The following is a 24,450-nucleotide window of genomic DNA, read 5'->3' on the forward strand; positions in this document are numbered from 1 at the left end:
TAGAACACGGGGTAGGTGAATCCTACATTTGACAGCTGATGAGTGTTTGATTGCATGCTGAAGTGCTGTATTTATTATCTCACAAGCCTGGTGTCCTGAGGGGGAAAAGTGTGAGCTATACTGGTATTTCAGACTACCGCTGAAGCACACAGCCTTTGCAGTGACACTGCTCTCTTCAGCAGGGGCACACAACTTTCTGATTGCATCACACTGAAAGCTATCTTAGCAGGGTTGTAATAGCTCCCATTTGACTACAGAACTCAAAACCTTTATCTGTTTAACAAACAAATGCTCCTAGACTCTTCAAATTTTGTGTAGCATGAACCTAGTAAATGCCAGCAGAGTATTGTACAGGTACAGAAATGTCACTGAAGTTTGGTTAGTGATTTAAACAGGTGAGGAACCAATTAGGTCAAAAGGACCTACCCATTTGCTCATACTTTAAATCACGGGGTTTTTTACATCTGGTTTTAAGTTACTCAGTTTGCACTTTCTGCTCCACATTCTTTATTCATTTATTCAAAAATAAATAGTGTGATTTGTTGGAAAGCAGATGCTAAAGTGTGAATATCAGAGCTGGTTTAGTGCAGACATTTTTAAAACTGTGAAAGCAAAACCTGACTTTTTCCAGTAAGAAAACTCAAGTGTGGAGCTGAAAATAGAAATAACATAAAACAAAACTTTTTGGTATTTTTTAAAATTTTCTAGCAAGTATTTATGGAAAGTGTCTTCACTATGGAAAAAAAACATTGCTTCCACATAACAGTAAGACATCAGTCAGCCCAAGTGAGTTATGCTGTCCTGTACTGAAGTCAGGATTCATTAATTCTTTTCCCACTTTCTATATCTGGTACAGCCACAATAGGGATTGGAGGAGTCACATGGAGGTTTTGGAAATAGCAGAGGGTTGTAACAAAAAGTACAAGACCAGGATTTTCCTGGGTGCAGCTTTGGTTCCCACTGGAGTCCATGGGTGGTAGGGACACTCCCGCTCCCTTTGGATGAATAGGTCTGACACAGAAGCCAAGATGACTCTGACTCAGATGGATCTGAGTATTGGATACATGTGGATCTTGTTAATGATAGCAAATAAGTCTTGGTGGCTCAAGCTAAAACCATGTGTTGTCAGGATTTACCAGCATATGAAACAGTTTCATCTTGCACTATAAGCTGGACACCATTCTTTTCATAGACTGACCCTGAGCACCACTCTCTTTTGGGTACTATTTGTACACCTGTCCCCGGTAAAAATTTATTGCCTAGTCATTATTTTAAACCATCAGCACAGCTCAGTAGGAGAGTTAAAATCCATTAGCACAATATAAATATACCAGTGCTAACAGCCTCCTATCTTTCCCATCAGTAGAGAAGATATCAGATCTACTGTTAAAGGCAAATTGGGGTTATTGAGGAAAATTAAGCTCCTGCCCTGAAACAGGACTTAAATACCAAAGGAAATAAATTTAGAGCTCAAAGAGGAGACAGAGAGGGGCGACTTGAACATGAGCTAAACATCCCAGAAATGGTCACCTGAAACTGTGCTGCAGGGTGTATTTTGTTCTGGCAAGGTTTACCATGACAGCACTAAGTCAGTAGGTGCCAAGTGTTCTCCCTTAAAACTCATGCATGGAAAGCTTCTATTTCCTTGGGTGTTACAAGCTGATCCCAACCAAGTCTTCCTCACAAATCAAAGGGTAGAGCAGAGGTAAGTAGTTATCTTTTTCTTCCAGTTCTAGGATATTTAGCATTTTAGCTCAGTTGATCAACATGTTGCAGGGTCCATAGAACTTATTTCTGCAAAGAAATTAATCTGTTTTCTCAGTTTACTACGCTTCAGTTCCTCAAAAATATATGGAAAAAGCTTTGTACAGAGTTGCTATGGGAGAGGAGCAAGTCTTCTCAAAAACTGCAGTTACCATTCACTTTTGAAATTAATACAGGTGGAGTGAGAACAGGCAATTGCCAGTTGTATTTTGATGTGTATTATTTTTGTATGAAAATAAACCACAGTCTGACTCTGCTTTAAAGGGCATCACGTGCCCACACAGGACATTGGTATGACACATTCTGCTTTCACACTTGAAATTATCCCAGTAACCTTTTTGCACAGGCAAATGCACAGACTGACCTCCTCACTGATATGTATAGAGAAAACCAGGTCAAAATCTGCACTTCTTGCAATTAATAACAAAATTGCTGAAGACATCAGTGACTGTCCAACAGCCCTTGTTCTGCTTATTAGAGGATTCATCTCTATAGGATCAACAACAACAACAACAAAAAAAAAGTCCTGCTGCCACTGAAATTGATGCAATTTGAAAACATTCAATATACTCCAGACATCCTTGCCCTTCCCACAGTATCACTCTCCTCCACTCTTTTTTTTTCTTCACATCCACACACACACAACTCCAACAGCATCATTAGAGATGTCTCAGCATCTGCTTAGGAACAAAAATCTCTATTCATTAAATGACAAGATACAGGAGTAGTACATTTATTGTTTGTTTTTCCCTAAGCTGTGAACAGCCATAGGAAAATCTTTTATTTAACTTGTGTGCCAGTGGGTGAGTTGGATACTCCCAGGTTACACTCCAGATCTTGTGCTCTGCTCTCTACAATCATGGTGAAACCTCACCACGAGCCCAGGTCCAGAAGGGGAAACCTGATCACCCCTCTCACATCTTTCCTATGCAGCAGCCATGGCAAGTGTGAAGTCAAGGGATGCAGATTCCAGCCCCCAGGCCAGCCAGGGCAGGTTTGGAGGACAGAAGAAGATGTTGTGCATCTCCATTAACTGCAGCATAACTCTATGTACTTATATCACATTTACATTGCACTGGTATTCACCTGAGGTATTTTAGAGTGATGTTATTGGAAATAGGTTTCCCATTTGCTTAATAGTCTCTTCTGTTCTATAGTTACTTTGAAGTGTTCATAAAAGCTGAGATTTACAGAATATTAATATTATTATATAATCACATAATCAGTCCCTGATTCTACATTTTTCCTTTTCTATATAAAGAATAATGATAATTTAGCAAATGACTGTTTCTTCCATGTTTACAACTAATTTTAAATATAACATCCAGGGCAAGCTTCACTTATGATTTTTAACCTATTTTTATCTGCTTTATGTACTTTTTAAAATATGTGTTTTAAGTCATGCTACCAAAGAGTATATTTGAGAAGGCAGACATTGCAAGGGCAGAGACCACTTAAAAAAAAAATAACATTAACATCTTTTTGAGGGGACCTGCTTAATTAAAAATGGCCTTTGTTCCATGAGGTTGCATAAAATAATATTTCAATTGAGTACTTGTGGAAACTTTCCCTGACTGTGACAGTGCTGCCAAAATCTAATTAGAGACTCATCTAGTCATATATATCAATGTTATTGTCTGTCAGGCAGCCACAGTGTATCATGGTTAAGTGGATTTGTAACTGTCTAAATCAGTCTGTCTAAACAACATAAAATGGGAAACAAATCAAAAGACCAGTTAAAATCATGAAAGTGACACGTATTTATTATAAAATGCCATTTGTTGCATTAATGGGTTTAATGGCAGGGAGATGGAGCCAGGTGTGTCAGAGCAGTGATTTTCTGCACAAGGAGATGATGTTACTGCTCGTGTGAGAGACAACACTCTCAGCCTTTACAGCTAATGGCACTCAATGGGCTTTGCTGGGTTTTACCAACACCCCAGAGCGGTTTGAAGGGGCAGGACTTGTCACAGTACTGGGCCTTCAAAGTGATACAAAACATGGCCTTAGAAATCACCATGGATGCACAGTGCCTGCCAGCCTGCCCCTCAGCCACACAGAAAGCCACTTTCCCTGCAAGAAATCCATGTCCCAGGCCTCTTCAAGCACCACAAATCACACCCTGTGAATGGCACAGCTAGGCCAAGAAGGGGCAAGAACAGTGCTTTTATTTTAAACTTAGTCTCAACTTTCCAATCTTTAATTTTTAACTCGTATTTCCTTCTTAAAGTTAAGCTTTAATCACCCCCTGAGCTGGTTCAAAATGTAATCATGTTGTTCTGCGGCCTTGAAGTCACCTCGAAGGGCAACTCTCCACCACCTCCACCACAGCAGCAGAGATGAGGCAGCTGAGGAGCTGACAGGATGGACTCCTAAGCACTGCTCCTTGGCTCCACAGATACAAGAGTGACCAGCACCACCTCCCAGCAGAGGCTGCTGCCCCTGGGGAGTGAGCAGAGGAGCCCAGGCCAGCACAGGTGCTCTCTAGAAGGCACTGCCTGGCACTGCTCTTCTCCCTCCCCATCCAAAATGCTAGGCTTTGCTGTTTGTTTTGTTGTTGGGTCTCTTTCTCTCAACTCAGCATTTACCTCCCCACTATCTTTGTGCTCTTTTACTTGTTCATTTTGTTCATCCTTGAGGTTGAGGACCACTTCTACTGCTTGCAGAGTGCTAAGCACAAAGCAGATTTACAAAATCACAGAAAATGCTGAGTTGGAAGAGATCCACAATGTCATTGAGTCCAGCTCCTGGTCCTGCACAGACACCCCAACAATCCCACCCTGTCCCTGGAACTGTTTTCCAAACACTCCTGGAGCTCTGGCACCCTTAGGGCTGTGACCATTTCCTGGGGAGCCTGCTCAGCACTCACTGGGGGAAGAACCTTTTTCTAATATCCAACCTAAACCTCCTCTGACACAACTTCAGATCATTCCCTCAGTCTTGTCCTGCAGAAATCACTGCCTGCTCCTCCTCTTCCCTTCAGGAGGAAGGTGTAACTGTGATGAGTCTCCCCTCAGTCTTACTTCAGTCTTTAATTTATGCCTGTAACACCCTGCAGCAGCACATTAGGATTTTATGGTAATTTTCCACCACATGCATATTGTTGGCAGAACTATTTTTTTCTTCTCTTTTTATAAATAAAAATTAGATATGAAGAGTTTCAATATTGAAAGCTTTGAACAATGGGATGCTTACATATCCACAAGTGAGACAAGCATTCACTGACCATTGCTACTCTAAAGGATGATTATGTTTTATATAGATCCACAAATACCATTGACTTAGAAGTAAAAAAACATCTGCAGGAGAAAACCATGCTCAACCTGCCACCAGACTCTGAAGCTGCCACTCACTGACACTGTGTTTCACTCAAACAGTCACAGCAAGGAAGGATTTTGGTTCCTGAAACTGAAAACTAAGTGGTTATCATGGCTGGAAAGCCTGTATTTTAAAGGAACATTCATTCTTATTCAATGACATGTCATGAATTTTGCATGAGGCACAGCACTTGGTGTCAGAAATTATATCAGCTCCAGCAAAGGGGACAATGATACATATGTTTGTACAAAACACATAATATGTTTTATTTAAAGTATGCCATAAATATTTTTGCCCTGAAGCAGGGTTTAAAATGAGCTCCGTAAGGTGCCATAAGAAAATGTATGTTCAGAAAGTAGAAAGAGGTGCATCTATTCCTAAATGTCTAACTTCATCTGAAAAAAAAATGCTGGATATTCCCTGATAAAGCTGCCACTCCATTCTGAGATGGCTGATACTAATAGTGAAACACACAAGGCCACACTCCCTGTCATGGCTCACAATTTATGCACCAAACCTTTCCTCTCTCAAGAGCCTGAAGACAGCAGAACACTGAGAGAAGCAGCAAATCACAGTCCTGATTACAGCTGCTTGCCATTCTGTACTATCCAGCGTGAGAAAAATAAAATCATGAGCCAGGTCCCCAAGCAAAGAGGATCTTGAAAGCAGCAGGGGTGACCACGTTGGCAGGTGCCACCCCCTGCCCACACAGGTAAGCCCTTGGTAGGCTGATGACACTCTCCAGTGTCTCCACAGGATGGCTCCTGGCAGGAATGCACCTCCCCTCTGTCACACTGCCTTGGAGCACCTACTGCAGCTGTATTTATGTCCTGAGTCAGGCAGATAATGCAGAATGTGGATCCTGAAATTGCTCTCAGTTACAGGGCACAGAATGTGGGGACAGCTTGTGTCAGTACTGCAGATTTGTTTAGCAAAAATTATTGAAAAAAGTAGCTCAGCCACTGAGACATCACATCTACTTAGGGCACTCAGCTGTCTCTAGGTGGCTCAGTGTTTGAGCAAGGAGACTCTGCTGCTTTCCTCAGCTCTAGGGTGGGATCTGAATTTGTAGGGATGTACACACTCAGATGCACACAGACAACGAGCAAAGCAGGAAACAAAGCCAAAATAGCTCAAGGCAGCCTGGACTTGCACTCTATTTAGCACTAAGTCACTCTCAATAAATCAGAACTGTCTGTCTCCTTTCTCAAAAAGCAGTTTTAAATTACTCCAAAATCCTGTTCCAGCAACCAATCCTGCTTCAGCAAACTGCAAAAGGCAGACAGTGACCAGAAAGAGCCCAGGCTAAGAAAAATTAATGTTAACACTAAACGGGCAAAAGCAAAACACCTCCACAATAGGATGTGACAGGGATAATAATATTTGGGAAATATGGTTGTGTTCATAGTTGTAAATGAGGCCACACTTAGCACTGTGGCCACCCAGTTCCTTCTAGGTGCCCATTTGCCAACACATTAATCCAAGCTTCACAAACTGAGGAAAATCTACCAGAGCCACAGGTCTCATGCTGCTGATCTCTCCACATCTGCCACTGAGGGAGGTCCAAGTGTCACTTAAGATTTCAAGCTACCAAAACAGGAGCAGAAATCAATGATGGATTCTGAAAGGCTTCCATTTTCCATTAACAAAAATGTTTTTAGAAACACTCTCATGTCATACTTGTTGCCAGCCAATGTTTGGCTGAGCAATAATTATCGGGTTAGGCATTAGAAATAGCAGCATTTTGTTCACAGGGATTTAGGATTGACAAATGCCATCAGCAGGAATGAAAATTATTGCTGGTAGATGGGAAGTGAACCTGAGGCTGTCCTGACACGAGATCACAAGAAGTCACTGGCGTCAGAAGAAGCTGCAACTTGCATAAAGGAAAATTACAAATTTACAAATTAAAGAAAAAAAAAAACTTAAAAACGTCAGAAAAAGGCTGATAAGGTTACAGAGTTCCATATCAATCAAAAAAGAACTATATACAGAAAAAGAAGGGAAAGAAATCAAAGACTCCCATGTTCAACCTTGCCTACAGAGAAAATCATGGGAATATATGACAGTGTATGACAGGTCTGCCCTGTTTGACAGAAGGAGAATTCCATTTTTAAAGCACAGGAGATGGTAGAACACTCCCCATTGTGACACACAGCATTGCCATTGATTCTGAACCATCCCCCATTGAATCAATGGCAGTTGTCCCACTGACCTCCATGGAGGTTGGGCTGGACCCACGGAGGAATCAATCTCACAGGTGGGAAAACAAATGAAGGCCATGGATTTCTTCATGAGCTAGTCACCAATAGAATTAAGCCAGTCAAATAGAATCAGATAATGATTTAAAATTCAAAATAAAGTTGTCTTTCTCCCTTGCCTACACTTGTCTTCCTCAGATATATAGACATTCAGGATCTGAGCCAGCCTCATTCAAGAAATCTAAATACTCCAATCCCTGTATTTTTGTGTTAGCTAACCTAACAACATTTGGTCTAGGTGGAGACTAACTGAATAAAATAAATATTCACAACGTTGGGAATTGGAACTCAAACAGGTCTTTAAAAAATCCAACTTGTATTTGTATTTTTGATGTGCAACCTAATTAGACCAGAGCATCTTTAATTAAGTGTGTCAGCCCCAGTGGAAGCCACAGAGTTCAACGCTAATAAAGCTGATAAGGTTTTTATTTTTCAGACTTAGTTTATTTAATGCCTCATCCATGTTAAGCCAATCTGTAACATATGGGCAGTTCTCCCACTATGGATTTATCGTTTGGGTGTTTCTTTTTGTAAATTAATGCAATCAAACTCCTGCCAGTGTTAATTATTTTTCTTCAAGAGCAAATCCCAGAATTGAAAAAACACACACACACACACACACCTGTTATAGCTCCAAAAGCACTGCAACTGAAAAAAAAAATTAAAAATGCTGGAAAAACCCAGAATGTTTCTGGGACTGTATAAAAGAGATTTGGAAAACATTCAGGAGTGCAGTATTTATATTTCTGGCCTTGTAAGACAAGCAGTAGAGGTGTTACAGAACCCAGCTCAATATCCACATAGAAAGGAACAATTATTTCAGTCTTTAAACATCTCTCCTTCACTGTTGCTTTACTTCAAAGAAGAGAGTGGGAGGAAAGCTAGCTAGTTGTTTCAACAAGTTTTAAAGAAATGTGGCAAATCACTTATGTTCTAGAATACTAAACCCAAAACCTTCTTTTCAAAAGATGTGCTTTAGCTCAACCACAAGCAAAAGAACTTTAAAAGGAAGATCACAAGTGAAATTGTACAGCTTATGTTACGCTTCAGACTAGGCAGTCCTTGCTGCCTTTAAATCTCTGAAAGGATCTTCCAGCCAGACACCCCTGGGCAACATCATGGTGGGTTTGGATACTCACCTGGAGCCAGCAGCTCCTGGAAATCTCAGACTCAGACTCTTCCTCTCCTGTCTAAGCCGTAAGGTTGGGAACATTAAGTGCTAAATCTGAAACATGATTTCACTGTTTGGATTGCAACAAAGCCACTGATCATTTTCATGGCTCATTTGTGAAGATTAATTGGTTAATATCTATGCAATGTTTTGGAGGTGGAAAGTACTAAACCATAGCTCTCAGTCCTGATAATCCTCAATTGCAGTTTCATCCTCTCAGCTCTGGCCTCTCCATCACTATTTTAAATCTCTGCTGTTCCATACTTCCTCCCCTTGCAGGCCAGCTAATTACCATCATACATAACAAAGGAAACATCCCTTTATAGGGGGAGATGAACTAATAGGACATTTAATTTCTAATTTTTGGCATTCCTTGATTACTAGAGCCACAGAACACTGACTGCAGAATTGCTGCTTTTGCTCTCCAGGCACATTGCTGATGCTGTTTGGGAGACACACAGGTGTTCATTGCAATACTTGCAAAATTTTACTGACTCCTACATCTCATTTGGCTCCAGTATTTTGTGTCCAAATAATGCCAACTCAGTCTTTCCATATTGCCAGCACTGGGCTGGTGCTGCTCTGCATGGAAAGCCACTCCTGAACTTGCCTCAAGGTTTTCATAGTCTTACTCAAATTCCTCTGAATGCTCTGTTCTTCTGTGAGAGATGCACGAAGTCAAAAAACAGATCAACTTATTTTTTCATCATCACTGCATGTTTTTGTGAGGAAATTCAATACCTTCCTTGCTTGCCACTTCTCTATCCCTTACTTCCACCATTCTCATCCCATCCCAGATGGGCCTCATACATGGTTAAATTCATCTGCACATCCTGTTTAGTCATACAAGTCTGGAATAAAATTTTAATTCCTGGTAGCTATAACCTTGTTCTGACAGGAGTTGGTAAAGCATCCCCTACACCCTTCTAGGGCCATAAAACAATCTTCATCTTATAAATGTCTGTGGCGAAGTCTACAAGTCCTCATCTGCCTGGACACAAAGTTTAACCAAATCACACAGGATTTTATTTCAATTCTCCACCTTTTCAGGAATCTACCAAACAGGTAGTATTGACCCACAGCATGGCAGCAATTTATTTAGGTTTGCTGCTGGTAATGACGACTCTCTATTTTCCCCTTTTACACTCTGACAGCTTGTAAATAAAGCAAAAAATCAAAAAGTCTGTGTAAACTTAGGTCTGCCCACTGATATTTATAAACCCCAGTGCAACCTCCAAAATTGACTTCCATCATTGCTGAGAGAAACACAGCATCCGGGTACTTAATTTATTACTTTTTTTACTATTTCAATTGCTGTAAATCAGAGCACTTTGCTTTATTTACTTAAACTGAAGAGATTCCCAAGGGAAAAAAAAAAGTCTTGCTTTCAGGCACAGGATCTTTCTAGGCACACACACTGCTGCTGAGAGCAACAGAGCTGCAGACACTTCCCATCTCTGAAATTTGGATTCTCAACAAGGAAAGGCTTGGGCTCACACGGGTTATTTGCTGATACTGTTTTAACAGCAGGGATATTACCACACCTCTTACTATTTATCTCAGGGATTCTAAAGCGAAGCAGCTGAAAAAATAACTGCAAATACAAGGTTAGAAAAACAGAATAAGGAGAACAAAACCACTGTCTAAAACTGTGGTTTAACTGTTTCCATGACCTTTGCAATCTCCTGCTTCTTACATGTCAAAGATACTGGGAAAACAGAAGCTATTTTATTTTGCTCTGCCACTTTTACCCATAAAATAAGAAGGTTATTTTACAAAATTTCTTTAGAGGTCTTGATTAGATACTCAGTAGCAGTAAAAGCTGATATATATTCCTTTATACATTTATAAAGTCTGGTTCAATTTCATATTTAAGTATCATAAACACTTATTTTATAAACTTTTTTTTTTAAACCAATATGGTACAGGATACAAAGTTCCATTGAAGGACAGCAAGGGCTACAGTCCTGACTTCACACATTTGAAGTGTTCCCTCAGAGCTCCTGAAAAGCAGTGAATCAAACACACTTTAGAATCTGCCCCTCTCGAACCATGTAAGAGATCTTTCAGGAATCCAACTACAAATCACCCAATCATCTTGGTAAGTGTTTTTTTAAAACTTTCCTGTATGTCTGACCTGCCCCCTCTCAGCCTTCCCCAGACACAAAGGTAAGTCTGAAACCCACTAAAACAGAGTAGTAGAATCTTCTCTATAGGTGAGTTTAAGGAACATTAGGAGCCAGAAATCTCTGAAAAATCAAGTAATCAAAGTTCCCACATTTCTGAAAATAACTTGTGATTGAAGCAGAGATACAGGGGGGAAAAATAAGAAAAAAAGAGGGAAAAACCCTGCAAACCCTCAAGTAGTAGCTCACTAGCACAAAGCCAATATAACAATAAACAAAAGAAGAATCCATTTGGAAAAACTGGTCCAGGGGGGAAATACCCCACAGGGAGAAGGCTTATAAAACTGGCTGATAAAGGCACAGGCTTCTCTTCTCAGAACCTGAGAACAATTCATTCTGCATGAAGTTGTTCCTTTTAGACATTCTATTTATTAAAATACTCCATCAAATTAAGACTTTTCTAACAACAAAGCACAGAAAGTCAATACTGATGTTACTAAAAAAACAGGAAGTGAGATGGAATACAGCAAACACATTCACTTCCCCACTGACTCCCGTAACTGCTGGGGGAATTTTGCCACCCAGGATGATTCTTAAAGCTTTAGCTCCAGGACTCCCACTACAATTGAGAACTTCAGCTTTTCTCTACCAGTGAAATATGCTCCTACCTTAAGTGGTTCAAGATGAAACCTCATAAATATTGAAGTATAGCCAAATTCTCCAAACAACAAAAATATTGGTTTCAATCCAGGTTTATAATGTTATTGGTGAATAAACTAAAGCTTTTACAGTTTAAGCCATCACTTGCTCTTCTGATATTCTTCTCTCCACTTGAAATCCTTGCAGTAAGAAGCAAGGAGGGCACACAAGCTTTTGCAAGTATTAGGGAGTCCCTGGATGTGCTATTTCAGTTTGCTGGGAAGAGACACAACTGGCCTCATGCAGGGACCTCACAAGTCATGTGTGCAAGGAAAAAAAGCTGAAATAAACACAGCCCCAAAACGTTCACAATTGCAGAGAGCAAAGCAGGGGAGCCTGTCAAACCCCACAGCACATCCTGAGTTGTCTGAGGAAACCCTGCAACAGCACAAGTCCAGGGGAAAACACAAAACCACTCTTAATCTCATCACTCTCCTGTAAACAGGGGTCCATACAGCTGTTCAACAGCATACTGGGCTTCCTCCTAAGGCCTTGCTGCCCAATATGCTTCTGAGCACTGGAATACTTTTGTGCTGTTGTTCTCAAATCAAAGGTTGCCATTCGCCATATGGGCTGAGCCAGCAGAGTCCCTCAAAGGCTGAAAAAAGGCCTGGTTTATGTGGCATGGAAATAAGTGTCTTTGAGAACTGAGGTCTCCTGGGCTCCATCACACCCTGTCTCCTGCTGGATCTTAGGGTAGGAGAGTCTGATATTTCATTTCTTGACACCCCACCACAGTTTGAGGCAGAAAAAGCTTCCCTCTACCTACATTACACTCTGATAGCTTTACATCCATTAATCAGAGCAGGATATGGCTCCTCAGACTATTTGTTTACTTGTCTGAGAGTAGCCTGGAGTTATTTGTTTTCCAGCACACACATGTCCACAGCACCACCCTTTTTCATCACGTGGCCATGTGTTTAGGCTTCCTGCATTTTCACCCTGACAGCCTATTGCTCACCAGTTAAGAACCACATTAGTTTGAGGATCCCATTCATCTAACATTAGTGCTTCCATTAGTGTGGACAGTTCAAACTGGGCAAAATGCACATCTCATGCATAATTTAATGGACTTCATAGAGTGAGTCAAAAATTGTTAGCACAACAGCAAAAAAATTCAGACTATTTCTTCAGAGACTCATCACTGGGAGATACCAAAACCAAGGCAATCCCTCCAGGAGATCCACGTTTGTGTCTGCACACAGCAGCATCGAGTGGGTTGGTCTAAGATGTTCCACCAATATCCTATTTCTGAATCAAAAAGCCACCCCCCTCCTCCCTCATCAAAATCTCCCACTTTTCTTTCAGAAAGTCCTCATTATCCAAGTTTCTCCAGAGCTTCTTTCTTTGGATCCCAATGGTTTGTGTCTGCTCGATACAGAATATAAAATTCTTCAGGGCAGAGTATTTTGCTTTATGATACATTTTTGCTCATTTATTAAAAAAAAATAAACTCCCACACACTATCATAAACTACAAAAATAAATACATCAAGAACAGAATCCCATGCAGAGTTTTCCTCCCACACGAGAGGCATGACAGGCAACCAACAAACCTGAACAGGGATAGCATTTATTATTTAACCAGAATCAGAATCTCTGTTGATTTTACCCCTAAAATGATTACATTTAACAGCTGGCAGAGCAGGACTGCACTAAGATAAACAGACCACTCCTTAGTGGGGACAGGCTGAGCCTTATCCCTCACATCTGCACTGTCAGAGGCTTTGCCTTGACACACAGGGCAGGCTGGGAGCCACCACCAGGGAGGGGATGAACCAAGGGAAGAGCTGCTGGGATCAGGATCCTCACTTCTTCTGCCCTGCAGTGTGATCTTACAAAACTCTCAAGTTCCCATTGTGTTCCTTCCTGCAAAGCTTTGCCTGCACCTCTCTAGAGATGGCACCCAAAGTGACAGTCTCCAGGCACTGCTGGGACATCGGTGTCACCAGAACTACAACTGCCTCCAGTCCCTCCTTGGACTGGCCTGATTCTTCTGCTTCCTTGCCTTTTCACAATTCTATCAGGGCTCCTCATGCACTAAGGAAGTTATTAGGAAATGGTTTCTAAAAAGCTCGAGTATCCTTAGCTAAAACAGGACCGTAATTTCTGACCTTTATCTGAGATGATTCACACACTGCAGCCCAATTCTTGTGTTACTTTCCTAAATTAGCCATTTGGAAAGGTGGGTTGGTCACCATTCGATCCCTCTCACTGCTACCGGAAAATCAGCCAAATATAGCAGGAGGAAGTTACTGATAGACGGTGACACAAAGGTGTAATTTCACAAATTGACATTGACTTACCCCATTTATCATACCCACTTTTCCCCTTCAAAAACAGTCCTATAAATCTCCCTGTGCTGCTTGTCTGAAGCTGCACCAAATTAATATGACCACATCCTTTTCACCTCATCCCTTTCTACTCTGCTCTGGTCTTTGACCTGATCGTCAACCAAAATCTCACCCATGGGATTGAATTCTCCATTTAAATCTCAGAAAGAAAGAGTTTTCAAGCTGTTAGGACCAGTTTACAGTCCAAGTCTCAATGTGATTTTAGCATAGAAACCTTCCCCTGCAATGGTCCTCATAGGTGCCTGAATAATATCCCACTTTCCCCTTCTGCCTTTGTGCTCTCTGATATCCTTCCTCTCTCTAAGCAGAGCACTCACCTCAGTATCACAATTTTCCCTGGGTTAAGAAGAGACAACTGGGTTTTCCTTTTTTGAAAGGCCCTTTTAGACTCTTAGGAAAAAGCTTGAGGTGAGATCTGAGTGTTAGAGAAAGACCTGCCGCATAAATTTTAAAATCAAATAAACATGAGTTGTCATCTGTTTAAAAAAAAAAAAAAATCAAGACAGTTCAATTTCCGAGTCTAAGCTCCAAGACAGGACAAAGAAATGACTGAATACCTGACAGCAAGAGAAAGAAAATTATAGTATTTTCAATAGTGAAAGTATTAGGAGAATGAGAGAATGATAGCAGAGCATGTCACAGGCTAAAGGAGGTCAAGAGAGAAAAGAAACAGCTGTGATCTATAATCAAATTTTAGAAGCTGGGATGCTGGATGGAAAATGTATAAATACATGTAATATACTGTGCACATTCAGAGCCCATAGATTTTTTTTCCCTTATTTAAATCATCTTACAATAAAGCAATATTCTTCTCACCCATCCATGGAGAAGGTTCATAAGGCTAATGTGAGTGATCAGTTATGAGACCACTGGCCTTAAGTTTAAATGAGTGCAACTTAGATAATGATTTCTTTCCAGCTTCAAAGTCAAGACTCTTCAAAACAGCCAGCAGAAACAGGACAATAGATCTGTTTTGAAGACAGAAAACAAGAATCACTGTTCATGCACTTTTTTTGCAGTCTCCCAGCTGCCAGACCCATTCATATGAACAACGTTTGAAGTAAACTACCAGCCCCAGATCAAGTACACTGAATGTCAAAAGTGACTGGCTGAGGCAGACAAGTAATGCTTGGTGCCTGAACCCCAGAGTCGCAACAGGGTTTAAAAGAGACGAACTGGAATGGTGGTGGATGAAAAAAACATGAGCTTTCCTTCCTGAAGCCATCAAATGTCTCTGGAACCCTTGGAATCAATATTTCTTCATATACGTGTGCAGATGGACAAGTGAAACCCATCCTCAGCAAATGAAAGTCCTCATAGGAAATGTGTATGATGTTCTCTTCTGGGCTAGCCAGGCCTTGGTACCCCTGCAGTTAATTTACAAGAACTCCAAGAGCTCTACAGGATATTTTTGTGGATTAAGAAAGTCAAAATTAATACAGGACCATAGAAATTGATCCAAAAGAAGTGCAGTTTGGGAGGAAAATACCCTGAATTTATTAGCCACTGGTCAAGGAAGCTTTTTTACAGGTTTACAATCACTTCCTGTGAGACTGAACAGCAAGGCCAGACTTTCCTGATGTAGGGCAAAACTTAAATTTCAACCTGTGTCCTTCCAAGAGAAATGAGGCTACTCTGAAGAGTCAGGTCTTGTGCCTTGGGGTAGTAGCCCTGGACAGGAATCCTGCCCAAGTATGTCAGACATTAGAACAAGAAATTACAAGCACTTTGTCTTCCGAGTGACTTATTATGCTCAATGAAAAAAGTGAAACACTCATGTTCTCTGTCCCAGACACTCTAGTTCAGCATGTTTTATTGAAATGCTACAGTGTTTTCTTTCTGTGATTTATAACCTTACATATTCCCACATGCACTGAAAGACACTCAAAACACACGAGCAGTCTCCTGGTTAATAAAAACCAGATTCCGTTTCAGCCAATGTATTACCTGAGCCATCTCCAGCTGAAGAACAACAGCAAGATCATGGTAAGAGCCAAAAGGTGACCCCTGTAACCTGAGGATTAGGTGACCATCTCACCAGTCTTCTCAGAGCTCACCAAAACCTTGCAACAGGCTGCCACAGCTTAGACTCAATTAGAGAAGTATCACTGAAGCTTTGATTTAAACTCATATTATGATCCAAGATTAGACCACCAGATAAACATTAAACCAATGAATAACCTTTCCTTGCGTAGCTCACAAGTGCAAAACCAAATATCAACCAAAAAAATAAATAGCAAGAACTAGTGGGAGAGTGTCTATATGAATCAAAACAAAACATGACGAGTTATAAGAGCAAAATAATAATACCTTAATTGCTATTTGCTCTAAGGGTTGTTAAAGGCTCAAAATATCTTTTAACCAAAAGAAAAATCTACCCAAAAAAGGGCATGCTATGAATATTACTCTGCTCTTTACAACTGCAAATAAAGAAAGAACATGAGGGATAAAGAAATAAGAAATATCATTAAAATAGAAATGTAAGGCCTCTTTCTCTTTCAGAATTGTATTATTTCAGATTACTTACAGTGTCTTCCCTGACAGAGAACATTTTTTTAGAGGACCACAACATGGTACAACTCTGAGCTTAAGGTTAACAGGTTAAGTGTCTTCTAGTGAAAAGATCCTTAAAAAACAATAGAGACTTAACTACTTACTCACTTTGCTAGTAAGTAAAATGAGTTGCCATTAGATTATTATTGAGCATATTATAGAAGGGTTTCTCTAAGTTTGTGTCACAGAATATTTAAAGAAAATGAGAAGTTTCCAAGGAAATGCTCTTGGGCCTGTTCAGAGCCCACACCAAAATGAGCTCATACTCGACTCTGCCCTGCCCTGGGCACAACCTCCTGAGTTAATCATCTCCACCAGAGAAAGGGGCCCTGCAAATGCACCACTGTGGGCTGAGACATGAGCACGGAGGGACACAGACCATGTCCAAGGCCCAACACACACCTCAGCCAGATCCTGCAGGGAATTACAATAAAGGAATTCCTGCCAGAGGTTCTTGCTGTTGCCTTTGTTTGTGGTTGAAGTTTTTTAGTTATTTTTTTATCCTTGCCTCCCTCCCCCCTTTCTGATAAACATCCAGACAAAGCAACCACCTCATCTAATTGCCCAGGCATTTCTATTGCTTCATCTCTGCATGATCTCAGCGCCTTCAACTTAAACTTCATTCTCACAGTTCCCAAATTGCAAAGGAGAATCATGATGCTACCCCACAGCTGAAAAACACAGACTAAAGAGTTGAATTATTTGCCTGTGGTCAAAGATCATGGCTGTGAAAGAGATGATAATTCAACACTGGACCACAGGGACCTCCTTCACTATCACTACCAGCTTCTCCTGGGTAAGTCAGCGAGGTGCTGAACATCTTCTGAGACTCAGTGAGAGGGATGGCTTTCAAGATAGACTCCAAATGTACTAAACTCAGAGGAAACATTTATTTAGTTCATTTTTCAGATAGGAAAAAGGTATTTCCACTTACTTTTCCATGAGAAAAGATTAGCTGAAATTTTGTATGTAACATAGAAAACTCATCCCTATGATTTCCTTCAGTCATACAAATGCCATTTCACACACATTCAACGAAAGAAACTTCAGTGAGCCTGGGTTGCTTTTTTGTCTTTAAATTAAAACAGCAGACATGGACATATACAAATTTCATCTTACTGCATACAGGTTTATGTTCAGAAATCAAGGTATCCAGAGGATTGATGGTGAAAGCCAAAAATGAGGATTGTTTATGATTTAAAAGCCTTCCAGCAGCTCAGCACCACGGGGCACATTTCAAAGCTAACTGTACACAAATTTCCTAGTTAAGTTCAGCTCACAGCCCTTTCTACTGAAGTCAGCTGGACCTTCAAACAAGGAGGAGATGTAACAGGGATGCGACTTGAGAGCCCACCAGTGACACCCATCTGAGGAGGGCGGCACGGAGTGGATCACATCCTCAGTGGCTGTTCTCTGCTCCCGACTTAGGAACAGCACCTAGAATGAAACAATAACCAAGAGCCAGGAAATACATGGTTTGAGAACCGTCCTGCCCATCTCCCAGTGGCTTCACTGAAGATTTAAAATACCTTTCCCCAGGATGTTCAGAGGGCAGAACTCCCAAGGATTTCTCTGGCTGTGTTGCTACTCCCACATGGTTCACAAGAACACAACACAGTCACACTTCAGCACTGTCCTACACACTGTGGATCACCCATATTTATTGTCCCTGCACAAACCTGACCAAACCATTTTGGTTCAGTGGCAGACATAGATGCTCTCCATTATACCAGTTTCAGAAGGTGGTAAATTCATGGGTGTCAGCACAATTGCAGCTGTTTAACATTCATGTATAGAATAACACAATAAGCCTTATAAAGTCCACGCTGCATTGCAGGGTCACTTCTCCCCCAACACTATCATATATTATATTATAGTAAACTTTAACTGAGATTTTTTTATTTACACTAAGTCACACAGAGAAAATCATATTTCATTTATAGATACTCTAAGAGTGTGAATTTTTATCCCTGATTCCCAGGATTTGTACCAGCCACACAGTGGATAAATTTGGCCTCTCTTGCTTGACAGTGAGGTAAATTGCACTAACTCTAGTAAGTTGCACAGTTTGTCCTAATCTATGTTTTATTCCTTCACATACACCTCAATTTGAGGGGAAAAGAAATAGATATCAGATGTGACAAGTGTATGTTTTTTTTCCCCTGATATCTGACTGTTCATTTTGCCTTAGAAGGGCTGGAGCACCTTTCAAAAGTTTTAGCCCTCTGTTTCTGAGGAACTTATCCTTGTGGCATGTCTGTCAGTTTTCACAGTGCTCAAGCAAGTCTTTGCAATTTTCACATAATGGCAGTTGTTGACAGGTTGTTAGGGCTGACAGTGAATATGTTTGAAAAACTGTCAAGCTGGTGAAAAAAAAATTAGAGGAGAGAGAAGGAGCCTCCTTACATTTGTAACAGCATGTTAAACTGTAAATGCAGTCTCAAAATGCATAGGTCTACTTCCAGTCGTGTTACTCGCTCGACAATGACAGCATATGTGAATATATGATCCTTAAAAATTAATGTCAGATTGTCATTTTATAGGTCATGGTCACATTACTACAAAACTGTTTACCTTTATAGAATTGATTTTACCTTTAATGCTCGATAATGGTTGTTTTAAGCAAAGAAATTGCTAGAAATAAGGTGCCAGTGCTAGTGGCTTTTAATTAGCTTTATAGTGCTTTTGCCAGAGGTATTACTGGCCCGAGAGCCCCCGGCAATGTGCAGAAGCTGGCTCCTGTCCAAGGGCCTTTTCCAGCACTGTACAGAGGGCTGTGGAAGGTCTCCCAAAGCTCCTCAGAGAGGTGAGTGACCAGTAGCACCTGTGGCTGAGGCCCAGCCTTGAACCCTCTTCCACAGACACCAGCGTCATGTCTGTGCAAAGTCTCTGGACCTAAAATTGTGACAGCCTTCAGAAATGAACCTCTGTGGATGGATCTTTATTTATACTGCCTGCCAGTGAACTCCAAAATGGTCCCTTGAACAAAGCAGGCTAAGAAGTAGAGAAGCACCATGAATCTGACATCATAGAAATTACTTTTCCTCATTATTTTAAGACAGATTGAGCTCATTTGGGTGATGCTGAAATGCATAGTTAGTAACTGATATTAATGAGGAAACTTTTCTCTTACATGTCAGACAGACTGATTCTTCTTTGATAAAGAAGTTATATAATTCAATTTATTTCTGGGAAGAATGAATTCACCTATCTCTCCTTCACATAAGGGATTTCTTAAAATAATTTTAGTTCAGATTTTAAATACTTTTTCTTAGAGTCTTTTTATAGCACTGCTTTGCTTATCATGTCAAGGGTAACAATATGAGTCCTGAGCACCTACAGTGTGAGACAGGCCTGCTTTGTCTAATATTGGAAAAGACTAAAATAACTGAGAAGAATAAAGGGCAAGCTAGCATAATCACAGCCATGAAATTATTATAACTATGGTAAAGTACTAGGGACTGTTTTCACAGCACAAAACTGGTCTGAAAAAAAAAAAAAAGGAGTTTGATATGGTCAACTATGTAGAGGCAGCATTGCAGTAGACAGCAGCTGAGTTACATGACCAGCAGAAAAATAAAGTTAAAAATAGGCAAAAGAGCTGTACTGGATAAATCCATGAAGGAAGATGGCAAAGGTGATAGAGAAGAATTAATGGATGATTGATCTCCCAGGGCTACATGCAGCATCAAGGATATGATGGGGCTTGAAAATATACTAAAAAAAAAAAAAAGGATAAAATAATATAGAAGATAACCAAAACAGAATGGTAAGGAGGAAGACCATAAATGAATTGTGCAAGAAAGCCTAGATAATATGAGCAGGGAACACCAGACTCTGTAGTACAGTGAGGAAGGAGACTCCATGAGGTTCAGTGTAGATTGACATCTAGACTGAACTCAAACCTTGATGTGTCACAGAAGCTTCTTCCAGCTCCTGCTGAAGTCAAGAGAAGAACTCCCATTTATTTGAAGAGAAGCAGGATTAGGTCCTAATCCTTCTGCCTCACTATCCAGTAAAGTGAGGATAATAATTGTATTGACAGGTAATTCTGTCTCACAGGAGTATTCTGAGGATTACGTAGCGTCTGCACTGTGCTGTGAAATGCTAAGTGCTAAATATGATTATACAGGGATTTCCATCCAAAGATCTCAAAGCACTTTCCAAACATTAATAATTGAAGCTTTATAATACCCTTAGGACTGCACATGTAAAGAAGGCAAACAAGATTCAGGGCTCAGCAAAGCGGACAAGGATTATTAGACTTATTTTATAGTGGATAAACTACACCACAGTGAGATTAAGTGACTTGCCCAAAGTAACAGAACAAATCAGTGACACTTCAGAAAACAAGCCTAGAAGGTCAGACTCCTTCACACTTTGCACAGAAAAGATGCACAAGGGGTGAGAGGGGCAATCAGCTTTTGGAAGGAGTTGGATGGATCAGACCATTGAAGAGATGTGCAACACCTGGAGAAGACTGAGGAGAGCACAAGAAAAGCAAACAAGGTTTGTTTATTTTTAGGTAAATGAGCAAGAACCAGTAGAAGAAAATACAATGCCTTAAAGCAGCAAAAAGTAGAGCTTACTGGCAGGAGGCATAGCCTCCGCTAAGAACATCAATTCTTTGGCTTACAGATTTAACAAAGACGACAGAGAACATGTGTCAGAACTCAGATTAATTTCCCAGGGGAAGAACAAATACAGAAGGAAATTGAAATCATGTTAGAACAAGAAATCAAGAAATCAGAATGACTGAAGACTGGTTGGATGAATGGTACGTATTTCTCTGAAGTTCTAGAACAAAAGGCAAAGTATTGACAAAATTCTTCAAAATAACTTTGGTATCAGAGTATTACACAACCTCATCTAACACTGAAATGGACTTGAATCTCAGGGTGGCAAGCAGAGCTAGAAGAAATCACAGCAGGCTTGGCAGATAAGAACAACCATAAATGTAAACAAAGACGGCTTCTGAGAACATTCAAGGACTCATTTTTGGTACACGATGACAAAAGAAAGATCTTGCCTGGAAATCATAACTGAATATAAAAAAAAAAATACAACTCTGGAAGAGGACTTGGGCTTTGAACAGGGCCAACCAACCACCTTAAAAAGTAATGATATTCCATGACATTAAAAGTGATCTTCATCTGCCAGCCAGCAAGACTTTGGAGCATGGGATAGTGCTGCAATATTCAGATGAGGAATTGCAGCAGATACTCAAAGTGAAATTTGGTTGTCAGGATCAGCATATGGAGATGAAATAATTTCCCTCACCGTGTGTGTTTTTACAAATTTGTCAAGAGCTTCTGAGCAAGAGGGAACATTGGACACTTTTGGAGGGAGCATTAAGTGGAGCCCACTGCCAGTGGTTACTTCAATGCTAATCTCATTTCAGTGCAACAGTGGAAAGGATGTTTTCACTGCCTTGGTGCAACACAAAAAGTGTTTTGCACATTGGGAATGAACACAAATCCAAAACGTCTCTGCTTTAGCTACTAGAAAGGTTGAAAGGAAATACCACAAATCTATACAAGCACAGATTGTGTATATATAAACAAAAAGAAAATTAAGAAAAATACATTACAGTAAACTCAGGGGGAGAACAGAAGTGTTACACAGTTACGTGTCTACACAGTGGCCTATAAAATTACAGAAAAAAAGTTTTAAGTATTTGCTGAAAAAGCAATACTGAACTAAAATTGCTAAACATGAAAGTGGGACTCCAGAAGTATTCTTGCCATCACTTTGGTTTTAGATTCTGGTAAAAGAAAAATGCACTTCCTTGCTTATTTCATTGCAGGAAAGATGACTTGAAACAAATACAGGAGAGCAACCCCTGTAAAAATGTAAAGCATTGTTTTTAAATCTAGTTTCTCTTCTGCACCAGCTTCTCAGCTTTGCTTTTTGCTAAATCAATTTCTTCTGTGCCAAGCCATGCAATGCTGGGCACTTAGCTTGAAAAGATAACATCTAATAATTACTTAAAGTGTGCTATGAATATGCATGGTTCATACTGACCAAAAGGATAAACTTCATAGAAGTATTTTCACCTCTTTACTGGAATTAAACTAAATCTGAGCAATAGGATTTGATACAGACATGAACCTCATGACAGTTTGCTACAAATACACTATAAATATTTTTAGTTAAAAGTCATCTGAAATAAAGACACTTCAGTTTAAAAACCTTACAGTGTTATTGGGTAAGATCCTAGAAATCTGTAGCAAACATTTGAAACTGTTCTGAAAGCAGTCTCAAGATGTTTGAAGAGCTGAATCAATTTGCCTTTAGGTCAGTGTGTTTTTGTTTATTTTCAAGGAAACATTGTGAAAAACACAGAGAGAAAGGAAGCTTATATACAAAAAGATGAAATCTCCTTTTAATCCTGATTTCCCAAGTTTCTACACTTCCAACTGATAATTAAGGTTTTGCCACTGACTTCATTAGCAACAGGATCAATATTTTCTAATATAAAATGATAAACTATAACTCAAGGGGTTTTTTCCTAAAAAATATTTAACATCTCCATCATGCAAAAGTTTTTCTGGACACAGTATATTGTTGAGGGCTGTGACCTCTTTGAGGTACAAAGACTGCTCAGACTCTAAACAGGCTGCTCTAAAGTAGGTTTTGATAAAACCCAACTCCCTGTAAGTGAAGAAATGTACCAAATATCACATCTTCAGTCTTTTACTTTTTATTAACATACGTGATTTGCTAGATTAAAAAATTTTGCCAGCATCACAACTAGGGAATTTTATCCATTATTATCCCTTCTTACAACCAATGCAAACAGTATGGAGTATTCTTTTTGTGCATTAAAAGCACAGTGAACAGAACAACCAAAGGAGAATAAATAAGAACAGTCCCTGATTTGTACTGGTTTTCTGTCCATGGGACTGGATTACAAAGGATTGGCTTCAGAATTTTAAAGCTGCAGGCTTACTGTATTTTCCACAATATTTTGGAAAATAGGTCTGTTTACACTGAACAAAGTTTAACTGCTACCAGCAAAAAACTAGAGTATCTGACCTGGGATAACTCCTGCTATTTAGAGAAAATGAAACAAAATGATTCACTTAAATGCAAATACTTTTACTACTAAATGATTAACAAAAGCAGGGTGTTGACCTTCCTAATATATTTGTTCCTTGATATTTCTGTTGTACATGTAATGTTTGGCTTCAATAACTAGCTTATGTCCCAAGAAGATGCACAAACATAGCATTCCACACACAGATTCCTAGTTCTGATAACCTAAGACAGTAACACTAAGACAATTTCTAAACATTACATGAAATAAGCAGCTTTTTGCCTTTCTAAAATAAGCAAATTTTTTGCTTTTCATTGCCATTAACAAGGAACCTGCGATCTAATAAATGTCACAATCAGTTTCATTTAATTAAAATAATAAATATTGTACAGTAATGCAGATTAACATTTATATCTTCATTTACGTGACGTTGGATTTATGGTCAATGCTTTATTTGATGGAGGCCACAAATAATGGCCATTAAAGTGCCACACGATGGACACAAGATCACATTAATGAAATTAGACAAGGCGAGGCATTGATATATGGAGCCCTCCTGCTAGAAAATAAAGTAAGTCATGTCCAAAGCAGATGTTTTCCTTGGCTGCAGTTTAGGTTTGCTGAATTTTAGTGGGCAGTTTAACTTCATCTACACAAAGGTGGAAAGGAACAGAACTCTTGGTGACAACGCCTCTCAGGATGTATTACAATTAATGCAGCACATGAGCTCTGCTTCCCTTGTCTAACACATTCATGCAGGAATGATTGTTAAGTGTAAAGAATTGTCTAATAGAATACTGATTATTAAATTTCAGCTAAGCAGCCTGGTATACATTTTTTGTAGCTATTGGTGGAATAAACACCTCATCTCTCCCTTTTGCTAACTAAACACACATCCAGGGAGGTAAGTACAGAAACATTCAGGTTCTTGACCCTTTTTCTTTATTAAAATAATATCAAGAGTTTTGAAATATTGGTGCAAGGTTAATATAGGGTAAGCAGAATGGATAAGAGGGAAAAACATTTCCACAAAGGAGGATTCTCCTCTTACCTCTGCAGTTGCACCACCACCAATTTTTCTAGCCCATCCTGGATGCACTGGGAGCTACTCCTTTGCTTCTCACTCCAGAGTTTTCCGTGAAAGATAGTACTGCAGTATCTACCCT

General features: G+C 39.9%; 1 long non-coding RNA gene across 1 annotated transcript; it reads left to right on the plus strand.

Annotated features, from left to right (window-relative positions):
• Nucleotides 1–1,270: 1,270 nt before the first annotated feature.
• On the plus strand, nucleotides 1,271–21,295 carry LOC119705375. The gene is made up of 3 exons (XR_005258217.1): nucleotides 1,271–1,705; nucleotides 10,443–10,615; nucleotides 14,611–21,295. It is a non-coding gene; the product is annotated as an uncharacterized LOC119705375 (long non-coding RNA).
• The last annotated feature ends 3,155 nt before the right edge of the window (nucleotides 21,296–24,450 follow it).

Source organism: Motacilla alba, chromosome 11 (assembly GCF_015832195.1).
Source record: "Motacilla alba alba isolate MOTALB_02 chromosome 11, Motacilla_alba_V1.0_pri, whole genome shotgun sequence".
Lineage (NCBI taxonomy): Eukaryota > Metazoa > Chordata > Aves > Passeriformes > Motacillidae > Motacilla > Motacilla alba.